We start from the raw sequence: 17952 nt of genomic DNA on the forward strand, positions 1-17952 counted from the left end.
CTTTGCAATTATCAACTAGTTAAGTTCCATTTTGATTTACAGATTCCAGTGCCAGATTTCGAATTCTGGACCATTTAAAGATATTTTTTTCTTTGCAATAATCTTTTCCTTCCTATTACTGTTTTTGCAACACCTCTGTATTATTTGAATTGGTACAATGTTTGGCATTAATATTATCCAACTGGTTACTTTTTCAAGCATTATATTGTTTTGACTTGTTTTAATATTTTGTTGTGCATATGTTAATATAAATATTAAAAAAAAAACTATCTGTCGACAAATCTATCAAAATATAGATAAAAATATGAATTTTAAGGATAGAAAGTTGCGCAATATGTACTTTGAGTAATACATCAAAAGTAAAAAACATATCAAAAAGAATAATGTTCACATTCATGTAATAAGGTGCAAAAAGGCGCATTCGGTGTGGGAAGACGAGTGAGAGAAATGCATTTCAATTCTGTTACGCATGACCAATCAGTGCTTAATTGGTTATGTCAGTACGTCAGTGGATATGGTGGTCAAAATAAATATTTGTTTTAAATGGTTATTTGAGAAAATTGGGGTTATATTGCTACACTGCTTATCATCCTAATGTGAACAATCTATTAGTTACCTCAGTATCCGGTTATATTGATAAAAAAAAACAATATTAAAGAAAAGTCTATTTTTAGTCAAAATCAGATTTAATACGCTCATCCTTTTTCTTCCAGTAGTAGGTGAAGCCTTGACTGTTTTCAAGTGTAACAGTAGATGCTCGTCCTAGCCAAAGCACGGAATACTTTCTTGGGCCCACTTTATACCATATTGTGTTTTCAGAAATCCACGTGGCATTTCCGTTTTAAGCTTATTCCGTTTGTCCGTCTCTAAAATTTTTAGTGCACTTGAAAACATTTCGACGGTTACGTTTCAGAAAGGAAGTGAAAGCATAAATATAACTGCCAATTTTGGATTTGCGTATGCCTCGGTTCTGGAAGTTTTCTTCCAATAAACCCAACGCTATTAGGTAACAACATCCATATTTGAATATTTTCAACATTGATGAAACTTTGCTTCCTACACTCCTGTTCAATTTTGTTTTTATACAATGATTCTTTCCAGTACTTTCGATCAAAGGGTTGGAGTGACCCAAGCCGTAGTCACTGATGTGATACGGTTGAACCATTTCTGAATATTTGTAAATATCATCATCGAAACGAGGACGATTTTCAATCTGCTGCACTGTTTCTCAGTAAAAATATTGTGCAGCTCTGACGATTTTCGGAAAGGTAACACTTAGGTCATTCAATTAAGTTAGAATGCGTTCATTGACTTCACATGGTCCTTAATCAAATCTTGGTTTAATATGGCAGTACCTTTGCAGCTTGACTGCAGGGGTCCCTTACCTAAACCTTTACCAGGTATTCTTCAAATGATTAGCAGTGTTAAAAGAATTTCGGACCCCTCTTTTCTTGACTACTATGTCAATTTAGTTACTGTTGTTGTCGTCTCCTAGAATTCTCTATCCAGCATTGGGCAAGCATTCAATCAAAATGCGCCTTCGAATTGACGGTGCAAAATATCCTTAACTCTTTTTATGGCGTCCAGACTATCATATTTTTGGATAAATGGGACGGAAAACTATTTCCGTCCCATTCTCTTTTTTTGGTTTGGAAGAGGATTTTCTATTCCCGAAATTCTAGAAATCCCTTAAAAAACCAGTAGACTTGTAAAATCCCAAAGAATCCCCAAACACCTAAAGGAAAAAGTTTGCCCCTAAAAGACTTATAAAATCCCTGTTTTAGGGGGGAAATCCCTAGAATGGAAACACTGCTTTCAACAACAAAAAATATGTTACTCTGACGGTGCTGGAGTGTCAGACACCACAATGGCGTGTGGTATGAAATTTGCTCTTAAACATTCAAACAGACTATAAAAACTAACCTTTCATCCAGTGAATTAATCGTTATAGAGCAGTTAACAGCTTTGCAACAGTTATTACTTTCTTATCCTCACTTAGGACATCAATGAGCCACTTAGAATTTGTTTTGGTGTTTTATCTTTTATTTTGATGTATTTGTTTTTAATTTTCTTCCCAAGATATTCAAAATCCCCAAAATTCATTCAAATCACTTGCAGTGACATTTATAACGAGGGCAGGACAAAACGTTTTTCGAAAATATGGAAAATACCTGAGTCGTCAAATTGATTTCGCTGATCAATAACCATGGTTAGGCATTAATTTTGCTAACCAAACCATTTTTTCCACATTCAACCCGTCTTGTCTTTAAAGCAGATCTGAGATTTTAAAAAACAGCTATTGTATAAATTGATGAATATGGTGTAAAGTGCATGTGCTATTGGCGATGACAGGATGATGGCTTACCTCTTAATGCAGAAACTATACCTTACTAGGAAACTGCTATATAGTTTTTAGAAGCAAGCACGCTAAAATAGCTTTTTTTGTCCAAGCATTATTACGCAAGTCAAACTTCAGTGCAAAAAGTAAGAGAAAGTCAAAAATTTGACTACATATCCATTCACTCGGAAAAACATACTGTAAGATGAAGGCAAAGGAAAAAGTATAAAAATATTTCCAACAGTGCCTTAATTTTCAAAAATGCTATATTATTCACACTTAAAAGTAAATTTTCAGCTCAAGTCATTTGGAAGGCAATTGCATTATGAACAAGAGCTAAGAGCTCATATGGCACTTGTGACGAGGTCGGAAGAGGTAAGAGCCAAGAGCTCATATGGTATGAGCTGTAACAAAATTCTAAGAATCAATAGATTGATTTAAAAAGAAAATCAGAAGCTTGATGCCGGTCGGGATTTAAAATAAGAGCTCTGAGTCACGATGTCCTTCTAAATATTAAAATTCATTAAGATCTGATCACCCACTTGTAAGTTATAAATACCTCATTTTTTCTAATTTTTCCTCTCCCTTTAGCCCCCCAGATGGTCGAATCTGGGAAAACGACTTTATCAGGTCAATCTGTACAGCTGCCTGACATGCCTACCAATTTTCATCATCCTAGCACGTCCAGAAGCACCAAACTCGCCAAAGCACTGAACACTGCCCCCCAAATCCCCCAAAGACAGCGAATCCAGTACGGCTACGTCAATCATGTATCTAGGACATTTGCTTATTCTATCCACCAAGCTTCATCTCGATTTCTCCACTCTAAGTGTTTTCCAAGATTTCCGATTTCCCCCCCTCCAACTCCCCCCAATGTCAACAGATCTGGTCGGGATTTGAATTAAGAGCTCTGAGACATGAATTTCTTATAAATATCAAATTTCATTAAGATCCGGTTACCCGTTCTTAAGTTAAAAATACCTCAGTTTTCTAATTTTTCCAAAGTAACACCCCCCAGCTCCTCCAAAGAGAACGTATCCGTTCCAATTATGTCAATGATGGATCTAAAACTTTTGATTATTCTTCCCATCAAGTTTCACCCCGATCTCTCCACTCTAAGCGTTTTCCAAGATTTCTTTTTCCCTCCTCTAACCCCCTATGTCCCCGGATCCAAGTCGAATCGAAAATGGAGCATCTGAGACATAAGATCCTTCTATATATTAAGTTTCATTAAGATCCGATCACCTATTCGTAAGATAAAAATACCCCAATTTTCAAGTTTTCCAAGAATTCCGGTTTCCCCCTCCAACTCCCCCCAATGTCACAGGATATGGTCGGAATTTAAAATAAAAGCTTTAAAGCACAAGATCCTTCTAAATATAAATTTCATTAAGATTTGATCACCCGTTCGTAAGTTACAAATACCTCATTTTTCTGAATTACCCCCCCCCCCCCCCCAACTATACCAAAGAGAGCGGATCCGGTCCAGCTATGTCAGCCACGTATCTTAGACTTGATTTTATTCTTCCCATCCGTCCCCTCCCCCAACTGTCCCCCAAATGACGCTGGATGCGGCTGAGATTTAAAATAAGAGATTTGAACTACGAGGTTCTTCTAAATATGAGCTTTCATGAAGATCCGATCACTCTTTCGTAAGTTAAAAATACGTCATTTTTTCTAATTTTTCAGAATTTACCCTCCTCCCCCAAATTCCCCCAAATGGAGTGGCTCCGTTCTAATTATGTCAATCACGTATCCAAGACTTCTTCTTATTTTTCACACCAAGTTTCATCCCGATCCCTCCACTCTAAGTGTTTTCCATGATTTTAGGTTCCCCCCAAACTCCCCCAATGAGCTTTGAGACACAATATCCTGCTAAATATCAAATTTCATTGAGATCCGATCACCCGTTCTTAAGTTAAAAATACCTTATTTTGTCTAATTTTTCAGAGTTAACCCTCCCACCCCAACTACCCCAAAGAGAGCTGATCTGTTCTGGCTATGTCAATCATGTATCTAGGACTTGTGCATATTTTTCCCACCAGATTTCATGCCGATCCCTCCACTCTAAGTGCTTTCCAAGATTTTAGGTTTCCCACTCCCAACTCCCTCCAATTTCACCGGATCTGGTCGTGATTTAAAATAAGAGCTCTGAGACATGATATCCTTCCAAACATCACATTTGACTAAAATCTGATCAACCATTCGTAAGTTAAAAATACTTCATTTTTTCTATTTTTTTACAAATTAACCAGCCCCCCACTCCCCCCAGATAGTCAAACAGAGAAAACGACTATTCTAATTTAATCTGGTCTGGAACCTGATACGCCTGCCGAATTTCATTGTCCTAGCTTACCTGGAAGTGCCTAAAGTAGCAAAACCGGGACCGACAGACCGACAGACCGACAGACAGACCGACAGAATTTGCGATTGCTATATGTCACTTGGTTAATACCAAGTGCCATAAAAAGCATTAATTAACAATAAACTGCATTTGTTATATTCAAAATCCATTCGGTAGTACATTATATGACTTTATCCTCAAGAGCGATGTCAAATGGGAAGGAAGACCATCTCATATAAATGATAATTTAGGTTAGTTAAACTTTGATAGAAATCGTCTACTTTGTTTGAAAACACATGTTCTGTTCTTTTTATTAAGCTCCTGTTATGTTTTAGATTTTAGGTGAAGTTGGCCAATTACCGTGTCAGTGGCAAAGGCTTATTTATCACTAAAATATACTCTCCTATAAATAGCCCTATAATCTCCTGTAAAATATACTGGCTCTATATAATAAAGCCACTACCAATTTGACTAATTTGTCTTTCGTGCATTATTAAATGAAATATAAACATTTATTAAACTGAAAGTGAGGAGCAACATAAAAAACATAGAATGAATATAAAGTGCTCTGTATATGGGAAAGCTACCCCCTCTTAAATACCTTGGTCTTCGAACTAAAGTTTTTTGTACTTTTGTACTTCGAAAAAGACTTTTATTCTAATTAGACGTTTTTTTTTTGTTTCAGGAGTTGCTCTTGAAGAACTTCCATAAAGATTCCAGTTTTATCGTAAAGAACAATGCCTCCTCAATATAGGAGAATAATTCTGTTTATATAGAATTATTCTGTTTATGAAATTATAATTCCTGTTTATAATTTCTGTTTATAATTTCAATAATTCTGTTTATGAAATTATAGAATAATTTCTGTTCGTCTGGAGTTTTAATGTCACTTCTTACTTTCAGTTAAAGAACTTTTGTTTTTGGCAAATTTCAGATGTTTTCTCAAATAATGCCGGGAAATCCACCTCCTACATCCATGGAAAATCCTTCCCCACAGAAAATTCCTCCATAGAAATTCCTCCCAAGTAAAATCCCTACACGAAAAATTCCTCCCAGACAATTCAATCCTCACTGAAAATCCCCATCGGGAAATTTACTACAGAAAATTAGGCCTAGAAAAATTCTTCTCAGCCTTCTTTCGTTCGATAAATACTTGTTTTTTACTTAATTTCTGATCGTTTTTCAAATCATGTAGAAAATCCCATCCACAGACATTTTTAGAACCCCCCCCCCTCTAATAGGAAATTTCTTCCATAGAAAATTCGCTCATGGAGAATTTCTTATGCGGGAAATTTTCTCCATAGAAAATTTCTACCGCGAACATCCCCCCAAGGAAAAATACCCCAGGACAATTACAGCCCCACTGAAAATTTTCCTCGGATAATTCTCCCAACAACATCTCTGTATGCAAAATGGGGTCAGCAAGGACAAAGTATGTCAAATAAAAAGAATTTTATATTGAAGTTCAAGCAAATTCCCGCGTGTAAAATTTTGCCTGAAAAGTTTCCCCTCGGAACGTCCCATCCCATGAAAAATTCACGTCACGGAAAGTCACACAGAATATTCCTTTCCTCCTAAACAAATCTCTGTATGCTTCCCAATGACATATACTATATGTAAACAATGGGTAAAGTCCACAACGAAGAGGCTGTAGAGAGGGATGTCGTCTCCAATGGCATAATTATTGGACCTTTCAACTATGATGAACAAAACAGCTGTCTCGATGACCGAGGGAAAAATAAGCGTGGGAGGGGGTGTAGTTGTCCTCCAGCTTGCAATAAACACACTTTCGTGATTATTCTTCTGAAAAAAAAACACAAAATTATTCAATTTTTAGATGGCCGCTTGAAACCTCTAAACTAGGTTTCTCGGATACACTGAATCTAATGGTGTGATTTTGACTAAGACTCCTTGAGATATTGGCGATGTTAGCCTCTTATTCAAAAATCAGGCAAATTCTTCAAGGCTAGTTGGCTTTAATGGATTACATTAAACGTAAATAAGTTTAAATATTTGGAATCAGCCTTAAAACCTAATTTCTTTGGTGTATTGTGCTGTTGCATTGGTGATTTCTCTTTTCATGATAATTATCAAAATTGCATTTTTTTTTTAGTTTCGGTTGCTATTACGTTGAGTCACTCCTTGCTTACTATTTGTTAACATCAGCTGCTTGATTCTCATCTTGTTTTGTATTATTACTCTAATTTTTATAAATCCATTGTGGATCCAGCTTCAGACATTCCTTTTTTTCATAGAACATTTTCTTCAATGAGTTTTCCTTAATAGTATGTTTCTTTCAAAGTAAGTTAGAAATTTTTACTGTAGTAGGGATGGTTTTTCCCCTTAGGGTCTGCTCAGAACAAATAGTTTCTACAGATAGCTGAGAAGTTCTGGCAATGAGCAAAATTATGAATTATATGGGTCGATTATGATTAAATGGGTCGATATGGGTATTTTTAGACTCTCTTATAAAATTTTTCCGACCCCAGGGTGCTCAAATTAAAATTGATTTTTCTTTCTTTTTCCGTTAGTTTGGCTGCACGAAAGGATTTTGTAATTTGTCTCATCATCAGAGACCTTCTTCCAGTTCCAAAAATTGTAGGGAGGTATATGGACTAATAACAAGTCCTTTCACCTCTTTGACTTCTTCTTCAGAAAAACTAGCTACTGGAAGCGCTATTCTCCTCCAGTCTGCGAACAATGGATATATACGATTATGAACAATAATACACTGTTATTGATTGTGGGAAGTGCGAGTACCTGAGCTACCTGTCCCCAGCAGTTTAAGGCACTAGGCCGGCTGGTACCAATACGGCTCTTCCTACTCATTCCCGCTCTCTTCTGCACAATCAAAAACTATAAATAAATCGCGTCCTATTAAAAATTGACTTCTTCAAGCTTTAATCCTTATTAAACAATATTTCTCTTCTTTAAGGTATCAATTGCTGCCTTAAATATCTTACGATCAATTTCCCATGGCAGGTTAGAGTCCAGGATAGCTGTACAAGTATTTGGAATCTTAGCCAAGGAGCAGAAACGCTTCTGGCGAACCGGATCAAACATTTATAATTTGAATTATAATTTTGCCATATTACTGATAATCCAAGTCACGAAAAACACCATCCCAATGGCAATTATGGCAGTAAGCTCATGATTTTGACACCATAACTTAAAAAAATAGATTTGCTGGAAATCTCTGGGATTCCAATTCAACAGTCGAGTTTTACAGTTCCGTTTCATCAGCTTGTTTGTCCCACCGATTATTCTGATCCTAAAACGGACGAACATTTGCTAGATATTTTCCAGAGAAATTGTCTACGGATTGTTTTGGGCACCCAGCTGACTAACCAAATTTCAAACAGTTGTACGAACAGTTTGGTTCAATCCCGCTTTCTTGGGCTACAGAAAGAAAAGGGTGAGATGGCTAGGGTATATTCTGAAGACACAATAACCGGACACAAAAAAAGAAATTAGATCCTTGACTAATCCAACTATTCTTAAAGGGACATGCGCTTGTCTTGGCGCGAGCCGCGGGAATTTATCTTTACTGTAGTGCCGAAACTTATAGTGAAACATGCAAATTTGGACAATTTTAGCACTTTAAGAGTGCACTTTTTTTTTACTGTGTTGACATTCTTGGTTTTGAAAGGCTCTACATATTTTGACGTGTTTTTCAAAGGGTCTGGGATATTTTCTTCAAGTACTTAGTCCAGGTACTTAGAATTAGTTGATAATTAGGATAAGACTAGTTCGGATTAGCTTACAACATTTTTGGAAAACTTCAGGTTTTTCAACACATGAATTGAGACAAAAGTTACCTCCACAGTTCAGTCTTATCATAGCCTACAATACAATTTTAATAGGCTTTAGATCTAGTCTAATATTATTCTTAAATTCAATATTGTGTTTTACAATATCCTACTTCTCTTAGACTTATTTCTGTCCAAGATTGACTGTGTCTGTGAATAGGATGTTGTGCTCTATTTTCTTAGACAAGAGTTTGTGTCTAAGATTATAGAATAGGCTAGGCTATTTTTTGAGATAGACTAAGGTTAAGCTTTATATTTATTGCCTTTGTTAGGCTCTATTGCTGTCTATTAGTATAGTTTGTTGCTGTAGGCTAGGCTATATGATCAAAATATTCAGGCTAATTGCATACTTATTAAGAAGTGTTTGAAGTATTCAGTGGTTAAATCATCCATTTTTTGTGTAGGCTAGTATGACTGAGATTTTACAGGGACTTAACTGCTAAAGAGGTGATTAGCTTTCTGATTAAGCTAGTAGGTATCTTTCAATAGAAAAGCCCTCAAAAAATTTGTAAAATTTCTTGTCAAATTAATTACTAGAAAGAATCTTAAAATATATAATGGGGAGTAGGATTAAGATGCAGCTGTCTTGGTTATGATTGCTGTATCATACTGGAAATAAAGGATTCAGTGCCACAAATCTAAATGAAAAAACATAATGTAATTTGAAATATAAAGTTAGAGGTAGTTTTCCCAAATATAATGAAAATTTGCACTTCAGAGCAATAAAGTCCAATGGATCTGTTTTGCTCTGTGAGTGATGATGACTGACATCTGTTACTGATCTGGATCTTGCCAGCAGTATTTCCAGTTCCTGCATGACCACTCGCTATCCAGTGACTTCTTGAAAGCTATAGGTGAGGTTGCTGACACTGTAGACTCAGAGAGGGAATTCCAGTTGCTGACAATTCTTTTGGAGAAGAAGTTTTTATGCATTCTAGTGTTCACATGACATTTAGGAAGTTTCTTTGAATGGCCTCTTGTATGGGATTGGTAGGACATATTCAGGTTGAGGAGACTAGATGTGTCATTAGAGAGTTTATGGGTAAGCAGCATGTCACCTCGTCTGTGGTGGTACACCAGAGTGGATAATTTGAGTTTTTTTAGTCTTTCATTGTAGGGGAGGTCTTTCAGCCCATTTATAACCTTGATGGCACGCCTCTGCATGCCCTCAAGAAGTCCTGTGTTGCCTTTATATTGGGGAGTGGCTATGCAGTTTCCAAAGTCAAGGTTTGTCTAATGATGACCTTATAAAATTTAAGAAAGACTTTGGGTGATCTGCTTGTAATTGATCTCTTGAGTAGGCCAAGCCCTGCATTAGATTTAGAAACCACATTCCTTATTTGGGGGTGGAACTTGAGCTGATTATCAACAAGTACACCTAAGTCCCTTTCTTCATTGTGGGTTTGAAGATCAATCCTTGTTCACTTCTCAGGATCCCACATTGAGTACACTGCGTTTTCATTCTTTGGTCCAAAGTGCAAGATGCAGCATTTGCTGATGTTGAATGACAGTAGCCACTCTTCAGCCCACTCATTGATATGGTCAAGATTGGCTTGGAGGCTTGCGCTGTGTGCTGAACCAAAAAGCTTAGAATCATTGGCAAATAGTGTGATATTATTGCTGACCCTGGTAACTAAATCATTGATGTAAATCAAGAAGAGGGTTGGACCAAGGACTGTACCTTGTGGAACACCACTGATGATATTACAAGGTTTGGAGTATATCTTCTGACCACCTGATCCAAACAGTCTGACCCTTTGTGTGCGTTTAGTGAGAAAACACATAAGCCAATCAACTGTTATCTGATTCAGGCCTGCAGAGAGAAGCTTTATGCAAAGCCTTCTGTGGGGGACCTTGTCAAATGCTTTGGCTAAATCAAGGAGAATCAGGTCAGCAGGTATACCAGCGTCAAAGAGCTTGGTAATGATATTATAACTTTCAAGTAGATTGGTTTCCACCAACTTATTGCGACGGAATCCATGTTGGTTATTAGAAAGTATCATGTGGGTTGTAAGATGGTCATGGATCACACCATTCATGATTCTCTCAAGAAGCTTAGCAACAACAGTTGTTAGGCTGATTGGTCTGTAATTCTCCGCTCTTGATTTCTCCTCTTTCTTGAAAATGAGGGCCACATATGCCTCTTTCCAATCAGATGAAATAGTGCCAGAATTGAGCAAAGATTGGAAGATGTTTGTAAGGGGTGCAGTGATGATGCATGCAACTTCTTTCAGTAACCTTGGATGGATGTTGTCTGGTCCAGCAGATTTGTTGGCATCAAGGTTTGAAAGTTGCTTTAGTATGGCAGCTTCATCTATGATTATTTTTTTCATTTGACTAGTGGTGTTGGATAAAGGCACTGATGGTAGTTGGGCATCTGATTCAGATGTAAAGATAGAGGCAAACTGTTGGTTGAGCAGCTCTGCAATTTCTCTTTGATTGGTTGCTTCACTATTGTCTTCCCTCATCAGACGTTTGATGTTGAGGCAGTTATGGTCTTTGCTTGAGACATAGTTCCAGAATTTCTTGGGGTTGTTTTTGCAGTCATCTTCAAGTTTGGACTCAAATTTCAGGTGCAATTGCTTTGTTAGTTGGCGCAGTTTGTTACGTGCAGTAGCAAACTTAGCATAGTTGGCTTTGTCCTCCTTCTTTTTATACTTCTTCCAGTAGTGGGATTTTTGGTTCCTCTCTTTCCTGATTTCCCTGGTCATGTATGGTAGGGTTTTAGGTTTGGGGACCATCTTAACCAATGTGTGCTGTTTCTCTGCATTGAGAAGAAGGGTTTTGAAGATGCTCCATTTGTCTTCCACAGGTCCTTTGAGGATATTGTCCCAATTAACATTAGATAAATCAGCTCTAATGGATCTGTAGTCAACAAATGCTTTCTTAATGATTCTGTTGGTTATTTTCTTGATCAATGTCTGGATTTCTAGCAGTAGGTTGAATGAATGAATAGCAGTAGGTTGAATGCATTGAATGAATGGGGATAACTCCTCTTGCAGGCAATTCGATGGTGACATTGTATATGGGAATCCATCACTCCAGGCTATATCAGGGAAGTTAAAGTCTCCAGTCAGTGATGAGGGGCTTCTGTAGATGCATCCCACCCTGATCAGAACATTGTGCAAGTTCTCAGCTTCACAAAGATCAAACCATACTGTTTCAAGGTTTTTAAATTGAAGTGATAATTGCATAGGTTTGATGAAATACGAAGTTTTAACAAGGACTATAATACCTCTATGGCAATCAGGGCTTAAAAGATTGCATATTATCTGGTATCCTGGAATTTTAACATGTTGGTCAGTTAGTTGGTTCTGGCTATTTTTTGGACACACTTCAGTAAGGAGGATCTAATCATAATCTTTATTATAAATTGCTGACCTGAGTTCGTTGGTTTTGTTTGGTAGCTGGTCTATATTGGTGATGGCTATGCTGAGATCAATGGATATCTGCAATTCTTCTTCAACATCTGCTTTCAGTCACTTTTGCTTTTATCAATAGAAACTAAGCTCATCTCTTCTTCTTCAGCCTGGGAAGCGTCTGCAGTTACAAACGAGTCTGACAATTTATTACTAATAATGTCACTAAGGGTTGCTTCATCATTATTATTTTTACAAAGAATGGTATAACTATTTGCACTACATACTGATGGTGGGATGACAATTGAAATCACACCACCATTGCTTCTGGGTTTTTTGGACGATTTTGTTGCCTCAAATGACCAGATCTAGTTCGCCATTAGATTCACGATCACGTAGTTCTGCCAGTAGTAGTTTTCTGCTTTCTCTGTCAGCTTTAACCTTGTTGTGGTGGAACTGTATGGGGTCGCTTTTGTTTCTTCTTTTGTATGATGTATTCACGATTTTTCTGGGCAACAAAGGATTGGTAACTGTGAAGACAATTGGTACAGTGGTGTTGGACGAATCTGGAGCAGCTGCTGCAGAAGGTCTTTTATTCAGACACCTTACACTTGTGATAGTGGCAGGCAGGCTGTATTCTTTCTGTAGAAACACCAAAATGAAAGCTTTGTCGGCTGTGTTTTGTGCTTCAACTGACAGTTTAGGGCTGATTGGGACTCCAAAAGTGATGAGATTGTTTTTACGCTTTTGTCTTTCTCTGTTGGTTTGTACGGCCTCAGCTACCTTTTTGTCTATTTCACTGGCTATTGTCTTTGAAGCAGCTTGCAGGCCGTTTTCTAATTGCTTTCTAAATTCTGTCTGCATGTCATCCATTGTGCAGAGTTTAACCAATTCACTTTCAATGTCCCCAACTCGTTTTGTAAGACCTGACAGCATATCTTCCATGTCGCTTTTAATATCTTCCTTAAGTTGCTTGGTTGAATTTACAACTATGGTACTGACAATGCTAGCGACGTCCTCCTTGCTTATGCCTCTCTTTTGGCGTGGGTCGAGTTCACACAGAGGACAAAGCGAGTGAATCTCATTTCCGTCACTTAGGGTGTTGATAAGCTTGTATTTGGTCTTTGGCATCTTGATACACTGAATGCACAACCACTTCAAACAATGATCACAATTCAAGGCAACCGGTTTGTGGTGTTAGTGGTACCTTGCAGGAGGCACAAATGTCCTTTCTGCCTTTCCAGGGTGAGATCATCTTACGTTTTGCTACACGGTACTGTTCTGCCATCTTCCACGAATTTTTGAATTCGTGGAGAGGATTTTCTTAAGTTCAAAATTGTGGCTCGCTACTAATTCAAAATTGAAAGCAAACGTGGATTCAGAGACCCAGTGCGCATGCGCAAATAAGAGTGTAATTTTGTGGGTACTTGTAGCAGCTATACATCAACAGGTAAATACAGTGTTATGATTATTCAGATTAAGCACTTTTTGTTTGTCAATTCAGGCACTTTCAAACACTGATAAATGTTCTTAATCTCTTGTAAATTTGGGAAAATATTATTTCATGCCACTTACTTTTATTCACTAATAACAGTATGCATCAACATCCTCAACAAATGTCTATCAATAATATATCAGGAATACCAAAATCCAGAAGAATATTATTTCATTGTAGCCTAACAGGACATATAGGCTATTAGGATCTTTGGTTATCACTATGGTTAGCCCATCAAAATGTTACTCAGGGTACCAAAGAATTGATTAAAACGCAATTAATAAGCGTAATTGGCTTTATCTCACAAATTAGGGGCAAATATCCAGTGGTTCAAAATTAAGTACACACATGAAAAATGAAAATAGGCCAAATAGTACCATAAAGGTAAATATATACTAAAGAAAACTGACCCGTTTCTATAGATGCTTGATTTACATAGGTTTATCTTAGTTTTGAAAAGATTTTTGAAGAAGCTGAAGTGAAGGTATGAGGCAAGTGCAAACTAATGTTTGGAAGGGGCAGTTCATCCTCTTTTTTTAGATGTGGTCTAACCATCTTAATTTTTTTTTCATTATTTTAATGTTGATGTGAAAGCATTTTGATATTTGATTTAGTTTAGCTAGTTAGAATTTTCTACAGAAATCATTTCTTTTTCTAGATTTCTTTCTTTTATTCTATTTGTGAAAACAATTTCCATTAAAAAATGGAAACATTAGACTAGACAATTTCCATCCAACATAAAATTTTTTTGCCATGCTGGGGTAAAAAAGGTTTTAAAATGTAAGCACTCTAAAAATTTTGCCAAAAACCATTAAAATTTTTATGAAAGTAAAGGATTATGAAAGAAAATAAAGGATTCAGTGCGCCAAATGTAAATGGAATAAGTATAAAGTAGTTTGAAGTATTTTCATATCTGAGCTGTTTTAGTAGCCTATCAGTTTAGTGGTTAGTCACTTCTAAAAGAAATATGCTACTAAAATAAAACTACTGTTAGTATTCCTTTATATTTATGCTCTTTCCAAATATCATGGTCAATTTTCTGACTAGGGTATAGGTACCAATAATTCAGTAGGTTTTGTAAAAAATCACTTTTTCTACTCCAGAAGGCAAATTTTAAAGTCTTTTGGTTTTAAAAGGGTTTCAGTATGAAGAAAAAAATATCTACAAATCTTTGTAGATTTTTCATATATTTGAAGTTCTATCAGAAAAGGGTAGAAAACTCCAATTTTCTTAAATTAGAGCATTTTCATCTACAAATTTGACAGAACAAAAAGTACCTGTTTTTAGTGTAAGTCAAAACACAATCTGACATGTGTTCAAATATTTGTGGGTGAATCCTGGTGGTTTCAACATGTCTATTATTTTTACTTTATTTTATTGTTTCCTTTCAACTTTTTTAAATATGTAAATATATAAAATACTATTCAGATAGTAGAAGCAAAAAACTGAAAAAAATGCCTCAAGTATAGGGACAAAACGGGATAATCATGTGGAGTGTAATTGTGTGACCTAGGTCTCTATAAAATAATGTGTGATATAGATATCTTTATAAATACTTTCTAGAATGGCCTACTTTCTCTCAGCTTTAATGGTCCAGCAAAAATTTCTGTGATGCTCAGAGTTAAAGTGCTGTCAATATTTGGTCATTTCATGGTTAATTTACCAGTTTAATTCACTTTAAAACAATCAAGTTTTGACTATCCTTTGTCTGAAAAGTCTAGAATTCTTGACATATGCATATCCTGTTTAAGATTATTCAAAGTTTATTAGGAAAGACTAGATTTTATCAAGTGTAGAATGTAGAAACTCATTTTAACAAAGAAACATGATATCACAAGATTAGAAAGAACAGATAAATTATGACAAAGACCACACTGCCTTTCCATAATACAACCACAGAAGAGAGAATAATGAGGACTTCTTTCCCAAGACAGTGAACCAATAAAACCTATTTGAATGTTTCGGCCCTATATCTAAGGGCCGTCTTCAAGACGGCCCTTAGACGTCTTGAAGACAGCCCTTAGATATAGGGCCAAAAACATTCAAATACGTTTTGTTGGTTCACTGTCTTGGGAAAGAAGTCCTCATTATTCTCTCTTCTGTGGTTGTATAACAGATAAATTTATTATTAGGGCTATATATAGGATCCACAGGGTGAGCAGGTGATAGTATTGTAAGGTAGTCAACCATAACATTTGATAAACAACAAAAAATAAAGAATCTAATGATGCTATTTTTATGGCACTTGGTATTTACCAAGTGACATACAGACAGTTAATTCAGAAAAAAAATTAGGAAAAATGAGGTATCTTAGATTACAAATGGGTTATCAGATCTTAATGAAATTTGATATTTAGAAGGACCTTGTGTCTCAGAGCTCTTATTTTAAATCTTGGCTCTTCTGACCTTGTCACAAGTGCAATATGAGCTTTTGGCTCTTGTTATTTTATTAACATGCTTCCATTAGAAGTGACCCATTTTTCTTCCTTTTTATGCAAAGTTATGTTAATGTTCATTTCTTTAAAAAAAAAATACAATTTATTTCTTCTAGTTCCAAAATGTATTACTTATGTTAGACAATTGACAAATAACATAGATCTATTACAAAGATAATGGTTAATATTTAGTGCATGACCATGTCCAAAGGAAACAGGCTAATAGATAAATATAGCACAGTTTGGCTCCTTATATTATTGATCTTTCCAGATACCAGAGTCACCTTTTTGACATCACTCTGCCCCATCTGATGGTCCCAGCTATAATCCTAGATGGTATATTTCTCTGTATTTTTAATCTGTTGATGCTCACTTTTTCTTTGTTATAGGCTACTTGACCTGTTAAAAGTATATACTTCATATAATTGCAAAAGACTTTAAGATTTGCTGGCTGTTGAATTTCATTTAAAATGATTTAAAATTTTAAATAACATGGAAAGAAACATAATAATCTGATTAGATGCTTATATAATTTATTTTTGTATAGATCCAAGTACTAAATCTGGGACCATTGTCAGGTTTACTCTTAGACATAGTGTGTATTGCCAGAAAAATGACCATGATAAATGGAAAGAGCATCAAACAAGGACTATAATGGTGCTACTTTTGTTTTATTAACTTGTTCCCTTGAAATTTACTAAAGCAACATCTCCTCAGTCATGGCCTACGAGTTCATGTCAAAAGCAAGATCATGTAAAATTTATTGTCTCAAGTGGAAATGACATCATTTTTTATACAATCCTGAAAGGCTTATTCCAGCTTTGCCTCTTACTCAGACTACCTATTTTGGCTTTGTCTCTAATTGGCTAATGACAACTTGATTTTAATTCAAAAATCAACCAAGTTTATTGATTTTTTAATTAAAATCAAGTTGCCATCAAGCCATTGGCCAATTGAAGACAAAGTCAAAACAGGTAGTCTGAGTGAGAGGCAAAGCAGGTATACACCTTTTTCAGGATTCTATATTAAACTAGCTGTTGGGGTGCCGCGCGACACCCCAACACCTAGTTGGTTGGGGCGCTTCGCGCCCCCCAAGCCCCCCCCGCCGCGCGTAAGTCGTTATGCGCCATTGTAGTTGTGTCCCTATGTCCCACCTGTGAGTATATATATATATATATATATATATATATATATATATATATATATATATATATATTTATATATATATATATATATATATATACACATATATGTTTTTAACTATGTAAAACTTGCGAATATACAACATTCTTTGCTGTCCTATTGTCTGTGCATATAAATAGATTGTCAGGTTTACCGACTCTTGAACATGCAACATATAATTGTCCATGGGAAAAACAATCCGTATTCAGATCTATACTCATTATTCTAATGATTGCCCTTGAGCTTTGTTGATGGTGATTGCTAATCGAACATTCCCTGTGTCCCTGTCGTCATTTATATATCCCCCTGTGCCCCCAGCGTTCCCGTTGTAGTTGTGTCCCTGTGTCTCGGTTGTCATTTATATTCCCTGTGTCCTGGTCGTCATTTGTGTCCCGGTGTCCCAGTCTGTAATTTCTCTTTGAGTGTCCCAGTCGTCATTTACATTTCCTGTGTCCTGGTGTCCCAGTCGTCATTTGTGTCCCGGTCTGTAATTTCTCTTTGAATATTCCTGGTTTCCCAGTCGTCATTTATATATCCCCCCCTGTGCCCCCGGCGTCCCTGTTGTAGTTGTGTCCCGGTCGTCATTTATATTCCCCATGTCCCGGTCATTATTTGTGTCCTGGTGTCCCAGTCTGTAATTTCTCTTTGAGTGTCCCAGTCGTCATTTATATTCCCTGTATCCCGGTCGTCATTTGTGTCCTGGCGTCCCGGTCTGTAATTTCGTCATTTGACAAACATGACGTCAGTTGACAAACAACTTCATGACAACATACAGCTCAATCCTTATAATGACGTCAGTCGACAAACACGACGTCAGTACACAGACAAACAACTTATTTATATATATATATATATATATATATATATATATATATATATATATATATATATATATATATATATATATATATATATATATATATATATATATAGATTACTGAAATATTTAGAACTATGCTGTGAACATATACAATGTGAGGATTATTAAAC

General features: G+C 36.2%; 1 protein-coding gene across 7 annotated transcripts in view; it reads left to right on the plus strand.

Annotated features, from left to right (window-relative positions):
* Positions 1 to 17952, plus strand: part of LOC136039233 (U7 snRNA-associated Sm-like protein LSm10) — a 31927-nt gene that overhangs the window by 1012 nt on the left and 12963 nt on the right. Inside the window, exons 1-2 of one of the 7 annotated variants that reach the window (XM_065722779.1) lie at positions 8276 to 8395; positions 16052 to 16116. The exons of 1 other annotated variant lie outside the window; for it this stretch is intronic. The gene's annotated coding sequence lies outside the window, so the exon portion shown is untranslated. Of the gene's footprint in view, positions 1 to 1246; positions 1269 to 8222; positions 8396 to 13149; positions 13301 to 16051; positions 16117 to 17952 lie in introns of those variants that run through there. 5 more of the 7 variants (XM_065722783.1, XM_065722778.1, XM_065722784.1 and 2 more) reach the window with 5 other exon arrangements.

The sequence above is a fragment of the Artemia franciscana genome, chromosome 19, assembly GCF_032884065.1.
Source record: "Artemia franciscana chromosome 19, ASM3288406v1, whole genome shotgun sequence".
Lineage (NCBI taxonomy): Eukaryota > Metazoa > Arthropoda > Branchiopoda > Anostraca > Artemiidae > Artemia > Artemia franciscana.